Source organism: Aythya ferina (assembly GCF_964211825.1).
Source record: "Aythya ferina genome assembly, chromosome: 1".
NCBI lineage: Eukaryota > Metazoa > Chordata > Aves > Anseriformes > Anatidae > Aythya > Aythya ferina.
Genome location: NC_140296.1, coordinates 181,581,423 through 181,594,004, shown reverse-complemented (window position 1 = coordinate 181,594,004; position 12,582 = coordinate 181,581,423).

Genomic DNA, 12,582 nt, shown 5'->3' with positions numbered 1-12,582 from the left:
ACCTTTCTGTCATTCTACAAAGCTCCAGCTTCTCACATTGAGACAGAATCACCAGTTTGCAGGGAGACCCCCAAAAATCCTGTCTTAAGGGAAAGTGGAGTCTTGGGTTTCACATTTAAAAACTCATTCAAACCTTATCAGTATAATAATGTCTTCAAATTTATGAAGATTCTTACATATTCTACTGTGAAAGGGGAGAACTACTGAAACCAGTAGTGATATTAATCAATAAGTATTGGATTGATTCACATAATAACATTTTCCCTTCGCTATTCTGAATAATTTGATTCGCTAAAGAGAATCAAATAGTCATTTTCATTTTCCAGCATGTTAGGGATTTCTATCCAGACTTCAATATCTACATTCATTTAGCTGAATCCTTGCCTGAGTGAGGCTTAGAAAGATTCACAAAGGCATTTGAGCTGTCATTCCCACCTGAATTCTGGAGGTTAATTTCCCCTCTGCAATCACAGTGGAAATAAATAAAAGAGCACATTGGCTCCAGAAAAAGCAAATTTAAGTCAGCACATCTGGTAATTTTTTCTATATATGTAATCTGAGGAATACTAATACATTGTTAAGTCACTCCCTCCACTTTTTTTTCCCCCTTTTAAAATAATAGATTACATCACAATCAGAGTTGCCTGATTATTTTCAGGCAGTTCTGTGGAACCGGAGAAATATCATTTGTGGGAATGCAGTTTCTCAGGTTTTTCACCTCAGAGTCCAACACACATGCTGTAGTGTGCTTTCACTTCAAGTTTCACCTCTGAAATGACAAAGTCATGACTTTCTCAAAGTGTGAAAATGCTGGAGAGCACTCAGATTTGTTCCTAGAGGACAGGAGCAAGGAAGCTAGCAGCTCCCAGACTCCCTGGAGGAAGCTGAGGACACCAGTTCCTCCAGCTCTATGTGCGGGGCAGGTGCCCTTCCATTCCCTAGAAAGGATTGCAGGGAATAGTGCACCAGGAAGAGGTGTACATGCCTTAGTATCTGCTCTCACCCAGGAGCCAGGGCCCCTCACTTAAGTGGGCAGGATGCATCTGCCCTGGTTGGGTCTCAGACCTGGGAATAGCTTCTCAGAAGGTGGCACCTAATCCCCATCGCTCCTCCTCTCATGTAACAGAAACAAGGAAGAGAAGAAAGGCAAAACAACTGTCACAAGCATGGGAGAGTTCCCCAGGCATGCAGACCCCAGGCCCAGCATATCCCTTAATCTTCCCCTGAGTAAAACAAGAAGGCCCTCTGTCCCAGCTCATCTTTCAGGTGATCATGTTCAGTCATTTGAAATGCACAGAGACTCTGCAAGAAAGGTAGATACAGCTTTACAGCAGATTGTAAGGCCAAGTTTCATATGCTGCCTGACTGAGAGGCCCCCACAAGTTGGTCAGACAGTCAACACCAGTTGGCTGTTGTGGAGGGTTCAGCCTGAACAGCTCCAGGAACAGTTCCTCCACATCACTGGGCTGCCATCCTCTACCAGCTCAATCAGTACCAATGACTTGAACCAGTTACTCAAGGATCCTGACCAGTCTCCTCTCCATCCCCCCTTTCCACACACACACACCCCCTCCCCCCACCCCTTCCTGTTTAGGAGTTTTGTCTTTCTCTGCTGAAGTTTACCTGTCTGAATCCCTAAGCTACTGATGATCTGGTCTCAAGTCTTCTGCTCCCATCTGTAATTTTACCCTTCTTACCTATTGACAGAATTTCTCACGGGTCTTTCTCAGCAGCACAAACCACGGCTGTGCAACTGAGACAGGTCAGAGCTAGACCTCAAAGCCTTAATACATGGGTAATCAAACCTTTGGGGTAGGAGGAGGGTCTCTCTCACTTCTTCCTGATGTGCTCTGCATAGGAAAGAATCAAGCTTGTAAATTCTCTCTAGGTCCATGCAGCAGATAACAGTTGTGAATCACTAATGTTTAAGATTTATATTTGATAGCAGAAATTTAAGGTATTACTAACTGAAATTTAAATGTCTCCAGACAGGATGTAAGTCATTGCACTTAGATATCAGGGAAGTAATGGAGATTCAAATAATCCTTGGAGTTGCCACTGTTGTGTTCTGTTTTCTTTGGTTTTGTTTGTTTTAAACCTAGAAGGCAACTTAAATGGGTAACTGTGCTTACTGCAATGTACATTCCAAAAGGGAAGAAACAGCAAAGCACAATCTGGTTGCTTGTTTTTGTTTGTTTATTTCCTTTTTTTTTTTTTTTTTTATTCCTTTTCCTTTTTGAGGAAGGGGGGTGTTTATTTTTTTGGTTGGTTGGTTTATTGTTTGTTTGTTTTTTTCCCAGAACATACAGAACATATCAAGGGAAAAATCCCTTGGCTTATGAAAAGAATAGAAATTCTCTGCCTATTTGCTATTAATGATATGCTCCATTTAGAAAGGAAACTTCAGAAATATCAACTAGTACTTCTAATTGCGGAAAACTAAAGTTGAGATATTCCAGTACAGAATCAAAGTAATGCAGGTCAGGAATAATGACAGATATTCCATTTGCCTTTATGGAACTAGCCAATGTCTTTAATAAATCTACTTACTTGTGTCTCCAGAAAATAAATGGTTGTGTTTGCTCAAACCACGTTTGGATCAGCTTCAAAAAAAGGTTTCATTTATGCCCATTAATTCAACTTCACTTTCAGAAGAAAGGTTCAGCAGGTTCCCATTTCCTCTGAACTACTGAGCTAGGTAATTCTTATATCTCTGGGCTACAAGAGTTACACAGATGCTTCACATATTCCTGTCTTTACAGAGTTTCACACTTCAGGTAATTGACACACAAAGAAAATCATGATCACAATCCATCAAACTTGTTTCAGCATGTGTCTAGCCACACAGGCTCAAACAGACTTCAGAATAAGTGTCATACTGGGCTGGGGACACAGGGCTGGTCCAAACAGCTCAAGTCACTGGACTGCACACCTCAGAGGATGAGGATTTGAAGACTCATTTAGAAAATAGGACTACTTCGATCCTGAGGAACATAATCATAGGAACAAATGATATTATTTTCCATGCTGGCTAGACCCAAACTAATCATTCATATTGCCTTTATAGCTGGGGTTGGGAGGAGGAGGCAGAATGGGGACACCGCATGACACATAATAAAGTCTCTCTGGTTAAAAAAAAAAAAAAAAATCCGTATTGCAGCCTTTGTCACTTTGCAGACATTCTGTCTCAAAGTGTCTGGGAGACACTTTGTCTCCCAGATGTGGTATGTTTCAGGGAGCCATATTTTAATCATTGCTACAATGCGCTACATAAGCAATAGAGAGCAGTAAGGACCACTGTTTTTCATTCACAGCCTGATCATGGCATCTAAATCTAAAAACTAGTTCTTGAGCTTGGGACAGCATGCCATCCCTTGCCCTACACATCTTTTCTACTTTTCATCTCTTCCGTTAGAAGACAGAAGAAAAAATGATGCAGGGTGAAGAACAAAGAGGAGAAGCTAGATACTGCAATATGCATGAGTATCATTGCCACACTTTAACTACAGGCTTCTAAAGAACCTCCAGCTCCGCAGGGCCTCTGGTTCACCTTGGAGCACTAGAGAAAAGGCAGCTGAGACAGGAACCATGTGGCAAGCACAACTTTTAACCTCAGATCTAATTCACTTAGCCAACTGCCCTATTTAATATCTTCTAGCACAGCACTGCATACTAAAAATTCAGATGAAGTGTCTCACATGGGAAAAGATTAACACTAACGTTAATTACTATGTGCATACAGTCTAAGAGAACCAAAAAGCATCTCTACATCTGACACATTCTCTGCTGGAAGAAAAAGGAGAAAAACAGTTTAAAACCCACAATTAATGTATGTCTCATGCTATCTCTCTAATTAAGGTAGATTTCAGCTTTCACTAAACATAGTTCCACAAATGATTCTACTACTAGTATTAAGTAATTGAGTCTAAAATACAAAAGTAAAAGTTTAATAGAATTTACTGTTGTGTTCTGTATCACTAAAGGTCTCTAATCCCACAAAAATGTAACAATAAGCTTTTTCAGTATTGTCTGCCTGTTATATCATTGAGCCACCCAATAGGTAAAATTCATCTGTGATTTCAGAATTTTTAAAGTACATAGCTGAAGATTGATTTATAACCCCTCTGTTGTAACCTACCATCTAGGAAATGAATATGCTGACTCTCCCAAGCATAAATAATAATAATAATAATAACAACAATAAATAAATAATATAAGGGGGGGGGGGGGGGGGAGAGAGAAGGAGAGGAAAAATAACACCAAATTGTAAAGGGTTGTAAACATTAAATTATTTTATTATTTAATACAATTTTGTTTATATATATATTTTTTTAAAATCACAGTAACAGTTTTGAACACAGATATAAAAGCCCAGAATGAACAGTTGATCCAATACATCTGGCTGGTAATTCTGCTTTCAACAAACATATCTGATGAGTAAACATGTCCTTCTAGCCAACTACACTCATACCCATCTGTTAGGATGGCAACATGCCCCTGTACAAGGTAGCACGCCAGTATTAGAAGGCCAGAGAAACAAGCCAAAAGGAGGACTAAGGAGAAATCTAAACAGTATTGCACTTACCAGATCTTCTTGCAGAATTTTGTCCTGTATATAACAATCAGTAATATACCACTAAACATTGACTTCTTAAATTTGATGCAGGTTGTGTACAATTATGGAGTGACCAGAAAAGAAGCAAGAATAATTGTTTGGCTGTGGATACTCAGAACTGCCAAAAGCCCTTGAGATGGACTGCAACTGGTTGTTGAGAAGCCCATTAAGGATATCTGTCAATTTACTTTCAATAACTAGAGATAGCAGGTGTTGTAAGTGAAGAGATTTCCCTGGAACACGGTACCACCTGAGATAGTCACAGTCAGCACAGAGAGGCTAACTACAAGCTCTATCTTTGTAAAGATAGCCTGCAAAGGCAAGAAGCATAATTCACCCAATATGAGTTATAAAGCTTGTTATGTGTTTGTTTTAAAACCTGTGTGTTATACTTCTCAAAAAGCATAAAATCTCAGGAAAAAATATTTATCAATAGTTCTGGAACTTACATGCTCATGGCAGTTATGTGCTTTTACCACTGTGAAATGGGAGAGAGAAGAGAAGAGAAGAGAAGAGAAGAGAAGAGAAGAGAAGAGAAGAGAAGAGAAGAGAAGAGAAGAGAAGAGAAGAGAAGAGAAGAGAAGAGAAGAGAAGAGAAGAGAAGAGAAGAGAAGAGAAGAGAAGAGAAGAGAAGAGAAGAGAAGACTGTCATTTTACAACGATATGAGTGGATTTTTCCTAATTTTGAGTCTTTTACTTCACCAAAGATAACTCCTGCTTTGATAGAAGTGTTATGTGTTTTTTTTTTTCATAAATACAAAATTGCCCCCAGCAACTTTTATTGTACATAGACAGTTCTTTTTATAAACTATATCTTTCCTAAAGGTCATGGAAAAATTGCAAAATATCTCATAACAAAACTGATGATTAACAAAATATTCCTTTAGAGATGACCTGTAAAAATTTGAGAAAAGAATAGAAAAGCATTCCCCACTTTGGTACTAAAATTTCACTTTCTAATCTTTGGAAAATATCACTTTTAATTAGTTTACCATATGCCTCTTTCTAAGCAGAAAGCCTTTGCTTTGGGATCTGAGACTCAGCCACCCTGACCTATCCAAATCTCCCACTGACTGTACAAACTATTTAGGAACTAGTCCAAAGCCCCATGGAAAAGATTCCTATTACCCTTACTCTGTTCCCTTCTGTATGGTAACTGTGCACAGCAGGGAGATACAGTTCTGCCCTTTGATATGATTAGAGTTAACTTAGAGATTTTTTGTCCTTTCTGTAAAAGAGCAGAGAGGGGAACATTTATTCATTTTAAAATGTTTTTAATTGTAAGAAATCTATGCCAAAAAGATGAGTCTTCCTATTCTCCCTGAGGGAAACAATGCCAAATATTACAAACAGTCCATGACTGCAGAAAGCAACCAAGAAACTAAGACTGCACAGAGAGGAGGAAAGGGAGAGAGTGAGTGTGTTTTGAGCTATGTCACCCATCCTCAGGTGTTTTTTCCCTTACTCAAGACAATGCAGGAAATCCATTTTCTTTGAGAAAAGCATAGTATCCATTTGGATCTTCTTCCCTTGATGAATTGTCTCGAAGATAAAGAAGGCAGGAAAAAGAAACAGGCAGAGATCAGAACTACTTCATTTAAATTTGGAAAAGAGAAACCTCAAATACTGGTCTGCTTTCTAACACCATTGCTATGGATAGTCTGTATTCTGTCTTGAGTGGTTATCAGCACCATACCCTCTACAGTAGCTCTCTCACTCTTTATCTAGCCACCTAAAATTGTCTGATCTGAATTATGTTACAATAAGTTCATTTACCAAAAAAACACCTTAGACTTATTATGATTTTGGCACCATCCCATTTTTCACCCCTGCTTCAATGATACACCTCTATGTTTTTGTTGTTGTTGTTTTGTGTTTGTTTTTGCTTATTTAAATTAAGAATAATGTGAAGCATTCATTATTTACTGTTCATTTTCACATCATATCTAGCCTGAAGTGGATTCAACCGCTGTTTGAATCACCCAAAGCTACTAACATAAGTTAACATAAGTTGAGCTCTACTGCCACAGAAAAAGCAGAGTCAGCACACATCCTTCTACTTATGCTTTTTTGGCCTTTTTTTTTCCAAAAAGACCAAAGTACACATTCAAAAAAGTCTCAGGCAGGACCAGAGACTTTTCCAGCAATTACTCTTTCATCATTCAACACTTTTTCTTTGCCAAAGCACTCTCTCATGAGTAATCTCAACCGTATCCAGGGACTCTGATTATTCTGGGACTGAATAAATGTGACTATCATTCCTTTCTGCTGATAGATAGACATGCATAAATAAATAAATAAATAAATAAATAAATAAATAAATAAATCTATGTTTGCAGTTTTTAAGAACCAGAGTAGATCTATAATCTCAGTTACACTGATAATTTCAAGTTAACTGAATAACATTTAATTTAATGAGTATTCCTAAAATCAGTTTCCACTCGATATCAACACTTTTCAATCTGAGCAATAGGAGTGTGTACTATATTATTGAATATAACTCACCCATTTTGAGGATATTGTAAACTGTCTTTCTTTTGATGTTGTACCTGAAATAAATTCTGGTGTCCTTCATATATGAAGCTCTTGCTGTTTTCAGAAGCGTAAATAGCATTTATGTACAGGAGGCAAGAAAATTTTCTACAATCTAAAACAAACACTAAACAATGAATGGTGAAAAGGAGGGTCAGATTTCCAGATCTGTGCTGAGATTATCTTTTCTTCATGTATGTGCAATTGTGAAAAGATTTTCCCAGCACAAGAAGGATGTTATTCTGTTTGAATGAGTCCAGAGGAGGGCCATGAAGATGATCAGAGGCCTGAAACACCTCTTCTATGAAGAAAGGCTGAGAGAGCTGTGGATGTTCAGTCTGGAAAAGAGGAAGCTCCAGGGCGACCTCATTGCAACTTTTCAGTTCTTATAGAGGGCTTTAAAAAAATAAATAAAATAAAAAATGATGGAGAGCAACTTTTTGCTTGGGCAGATAATAGTACAAGAAAGAATGATTTTAAACTAAGATAGGTAAAATTTAGATTAGAGATTAGAAGAAAATTCTTCACTCTGAGGATGGTGAGGCACTGGAACAAGTCGCCAAGAGAAGCTGTGGATGCCCCATCCCCCCAGTTGTTCAAGATCAGGTTGGATGGGGCCCTGGGCTACCTGAACTAGTACGTAGCATCCCTTCCCATGGCAGGGGGGTTGGAACTAAATGATCTTTCAGGTCCCTTCCAACCGAAGCAATTCTATGATTACATGATAGCAACTCCATTTGGTTCATTGCAGACTGTATCACACCTTAAAATATAGCATATGCTCGAGAAGGAGATATTTATTCTATTTACATAAGGGTATATTACCAATACTTAGGGTTGCTTTTTTGTTGTTGTTGTTTGTTTGTTTTTTTCCCCAGTCTTCTTAAGGATTCATACACTCAGATTTATTAACCTTCTTAAGTTGTTAAATGTAATTAAGTTGTATTTAAAGCATTCAAAATAAAAGTAGCTTAAGTAATCCTTGTTCCAAATGGCTACTGATCTCAATCAACAAGCAAGAATGAGAAGAAGCAGAGGAATATACCAGAAATATACCAAGAGAAATGGCTGCAAGCCCCATGATAATTCCATGGCTGATTCACTTTTATTTCATTATTTCAGCTTTTGGGTGAGAATTGCAAAAATCAGTTTGCATTCTTCAGTATCTGCGTGAGCAGTTTTGTGTTTTTTTTGCCAGCTCTCTTCTCAGATAGCAAATGTGATTTCTCCTTACAAATCAAATTCCTTCCATACATTATGCAGGAAATAACAGAAATTTACATCTCTTGAAACTTCCTACTGATTCCTATGATCAAAGCCTACAACTGTAATTAAGTAATACAGTAAGTAGGGAAGTAACCAAACACATCCTTTAGAAGAATTTGAGAAGCCTGTTAAGGAAGATAACTTCATAAATGACAATGTTCTTTGTTTATCATGCTTGAAAAACAGGATAATGAAGTCCTGTACTATACTGTCTTCTTTCATGCTGTGCCTCACACTGGAAGGGACATGGGGAGTAGGGGAACAGCTGCCTTAGACACCAGCAGGAATTCAGCAGGAATTCAACGGAACAGTTCAAATCAAGATGCATGCTTCTGCAGCTCCCCTTGCTCACCTGCAGCACGCACTGAATTAACAACTACTTCCTTCCACAGCTGTCCTACTCTCTGCAGCCTCCCTAGCCCTTTTGCTTCTCTTTGATCTGTCTTTCATGCTGACCACTTTGTGCTGGTGACAGTTTTTTTCTTTGTTTCACTGCTCAAGGTAATCAGAATCCAGAATAGCAAATAAGCAGCTACGAAAGACCTGGAGTCACTTGTAGATTTTCAAAACTAACTATACCTCTCAGCTGGACAGAGGATGTGAAGTTTTTGGAATGGTTTTGGAAATCCCCACAGAAGAACCAGTGTTTGAATACTTGTCACACACCTTTCATACTTTGATAGCATTCATGTCACTCAAGGTATGTCAGCAGGTTGTTTGGGAGAGTGTGTTTTGATTCCCAGACACAGATCTTTCTGGTCTGGGTTACACCATTAAAAATGAGTTTTCAGATTTTGCTGTCTCATATTTTTCAACCTGAAGTGCAAAGAAATTATTGCTTCACAGGAGCAAGACAAAGTCATCTAAAACAAAAATCATGAGTAAGATGAGTAATCTTATGTCAAATTCCTCTTCTTTAAGGAATAGTAAGTCAGAAGGTTTAAGAGTTCTTTGAGTACTCAAAGACAGCAAGCCAATGTTGAACTAAAAGGAGATAAAGGAGTAACACTCAGAAGCCAAAAATGTAAACACATATTTGAGACTTTCTTTAACTTAAAACTAACTTGAAACACTCCATCCCTCTCTTCAATCTGAATCAACAAGACAATTTTCAAACTAAGGCCTTATAGAATGGCTACAGCAAGAAAGATTTTTTAATGGTAATTTCATAGAATAAAATGGATCAGTGAAGCTCCAGATGGAATTTGACCTCCATGGAATATGCAATTTTATGAAAACAGATATTCTCAACAGAAAGAGCAGAACAGTGTAAGAAAGGCCATATTGTGTTAAACAATATGTTTATGATCTAGCTAACCCAGTATCCTGTCTCCAGAAATAGCTGATAGTAGATAACTAAGGAAAAGTAGAGAAAGAAGAAAAGGGCAAACACATCCTGATGTTTCCCAGATCTGTGAATGCCTGAGACAGAGGCAAAGTCTTTGTATTTAAGAGCTTATGATGAATTTATCAATTGTCCAATACTTTTTGAAGAGGCTAATTTGGATATATTAAAATGTTTTTAAACAAAGCCAAAAAATCCATAATGGAATTAGAATATATTAATATAATATAATAGGGTAAAATATTTGGATAACATGTTTTGAAATATTCATTTTGATCCTTTTACCACATGTTGTAATATAACGAGATATTTAAGATTCAAAGATTTAGTGAATTATTTTATCAAAGTTAAATATTTAGTATAAATTCAAACAATACTGGGGTAGGTGTTTTTTTGGTTCTTTTTTTCCCTTTATGAAGAATTTCAAAGATTGTGTGTGTATTCCACTAAAAAAAGATTTAACCAAATTTTGCACATTTTGAAATCTTTTAGAAATAGAAGGCCCATCATTTAAATAGCTATAGTCGCTGCCTCTCCACCTGGCACAAATCCTTTAGCTGTACCTTGCATGCTATGTTTTCCATGCTGTAAAAACATTAACACTATTTGAGCATCCTCAAATCCCTCTGAAAACAACCACGTTTATGATAAACTATATGCAGTCAGAAAATGTATGGGGAAGGAAAGGAAAGTGCAGGGAGGAAAATATGGTCAGCCAAGATTTAAAGTAATTTAAATTTTTTACAAAAAAAAAAAAAAAAAAAAAAAAAAAAAAAACAAGTAAATATATAGATATGTATGCATATTGTCATAAAGGTCCTTGTTGAGGGTTCTACATCACTTAAGTACTTTTGAAACATTTTCCCCTTTACTGAAAGATGGATCATCCTCAGTAATTCTCTGTATTTAACTCCAAAGTTATTTTTCATTAAAGTTCTGTATACACATTTTTCATAGGTCATGAATTCATAGTTCTTAACTGTTTTTTAATAAATGGTTAACCCATAGCTCTAGATTCCAAAAATCAATGGACTGTTTAAAACTAAAGCTTCTCACTATAAAACTACTTACTCCAACACACTTGAATGATTCCAGCACATGCTTTGGTGTGTGACATACTTAGGACACTTGTTTAACACCTGTTAAGCACTTCCAGGTGGCAATATATAGTGGAGCTGATCAATGTAGAGATACTTTGCTGGAAGTTTGCAGCCAACCACCTGATATTTGCCCACCTTCCAAAGCATGGTTGTATTTCGTTTGTCTATCTGGCTGTTTAAACTAAATATGTCCAGTTTCTAGGACAAGCTAGTGATTAAAAGTATACTGCTTCTAACAAACTGACTGGAATAATGGAAGACCAAAGAAATATAATCTTGCTGCACCTGCTTGGATATCAGAACAACAGTGTCAATTGTCACAATATCATCATTAAGTATATTTTAAAGCTCAAGCCACATACAAGCCCTCTGATCCAAAGACAAATGAGTAAGACTGTTTTCAGTTTAAGTTTGAGAATATATATATATATATATATTGCATATAGTTTTTATTTTCAAAGACATTGGGTTCATGGTTTGACTATCGAATACACTGAGGCATACCCTATGTTACTCTTCCCAAACTTAACAAATAAAAAATAAATAAATAAATAAATAAATAAATAAAAAGACATAGAAATTATGCTGCAGATGCCATCAGGTCTGTGAATTAAAGTTTCCTTGGTAGGAAAAACAACGTACACAAAGGCAAAACTGACAAATGCCCAGGTTTCGTCCCAATAGAGAATGAACAATTAGACCCAGATCTGGGAAGCACTCCAGGGCTAAGCAATCTAGCTATAGCCAAATAAAGAAATCTAGTTTGAAGATCAATAATAGAGGAAATTTTGAGGAAATATATCTATGTATATATATATAATCTAAGTGAAATAAACAACTTTTGTGAGCCTAGCCATTTTTGTGATTTATGTCCTTGCCCAGAAGTGGTTTTACCAAGGGGACAAAAGTAGTAGGCCACTTTCTCCTACTTCAGCACTTCTGTGAAGGACCTCAGCTATGAGGAGCATACACACTAGTCTGAATTTTCTGCAAAAGCCAACATGAAGTGGACAGAATTTCTCTAGCTTTTACTCTTGCCCTTCATTTCTAATAACTGAAAGACTCACTGGAAGTCAGAGAAGGCATTTAAAAAATTGACTGTATTTTTCTCAGTGACAGAAAGTAGAACTTTTCTTTAAAAATATATATATATTAAAACTCTTGTTTCTCTCTGGCAAAAAGTGAATTAATTATACCACACTATATTACAGAAGGTCATACTGACATCTGGTGGCCTTTTTGAATCTAATAAAATTGCTCTCAACAATTTCAGCAAATACTTCCTGCAAGATTGGTAAAAATATCAAAATGACAATGTGGTTGAGTTTGTTTCCTCCTGGGTTTACTGGGCATTATTTGAAACTTGAGCTAAGAGGTAATAAGTCCACTCCTCAATACCATGCTGAAGTACTCCCTTTTAATTAGCTGCCATGTTAAGTCACATTTGCTGCTGGCCTTGGCTGCAGGCATCAGAAAGCCACAAGCTTTCATAAACAGCAATTAAGGGTGCCAGAGCTGCCACAACAGCTCTGCTGCTGCTCTGGGAGAGTTATCAGGAGACTTCACTATGACACACTGCATTAAACAGAGCTGCAGCCAGTGGGAGTAAAAGCGTATTGTTAGTATTATTGTTATCATAAGATCTAGTAGATTTAATCATGGACCAGGAACCCATCAAAGAAGTCACTACACATCACATGAAAATGATAGCCTTGCCCAAAGTA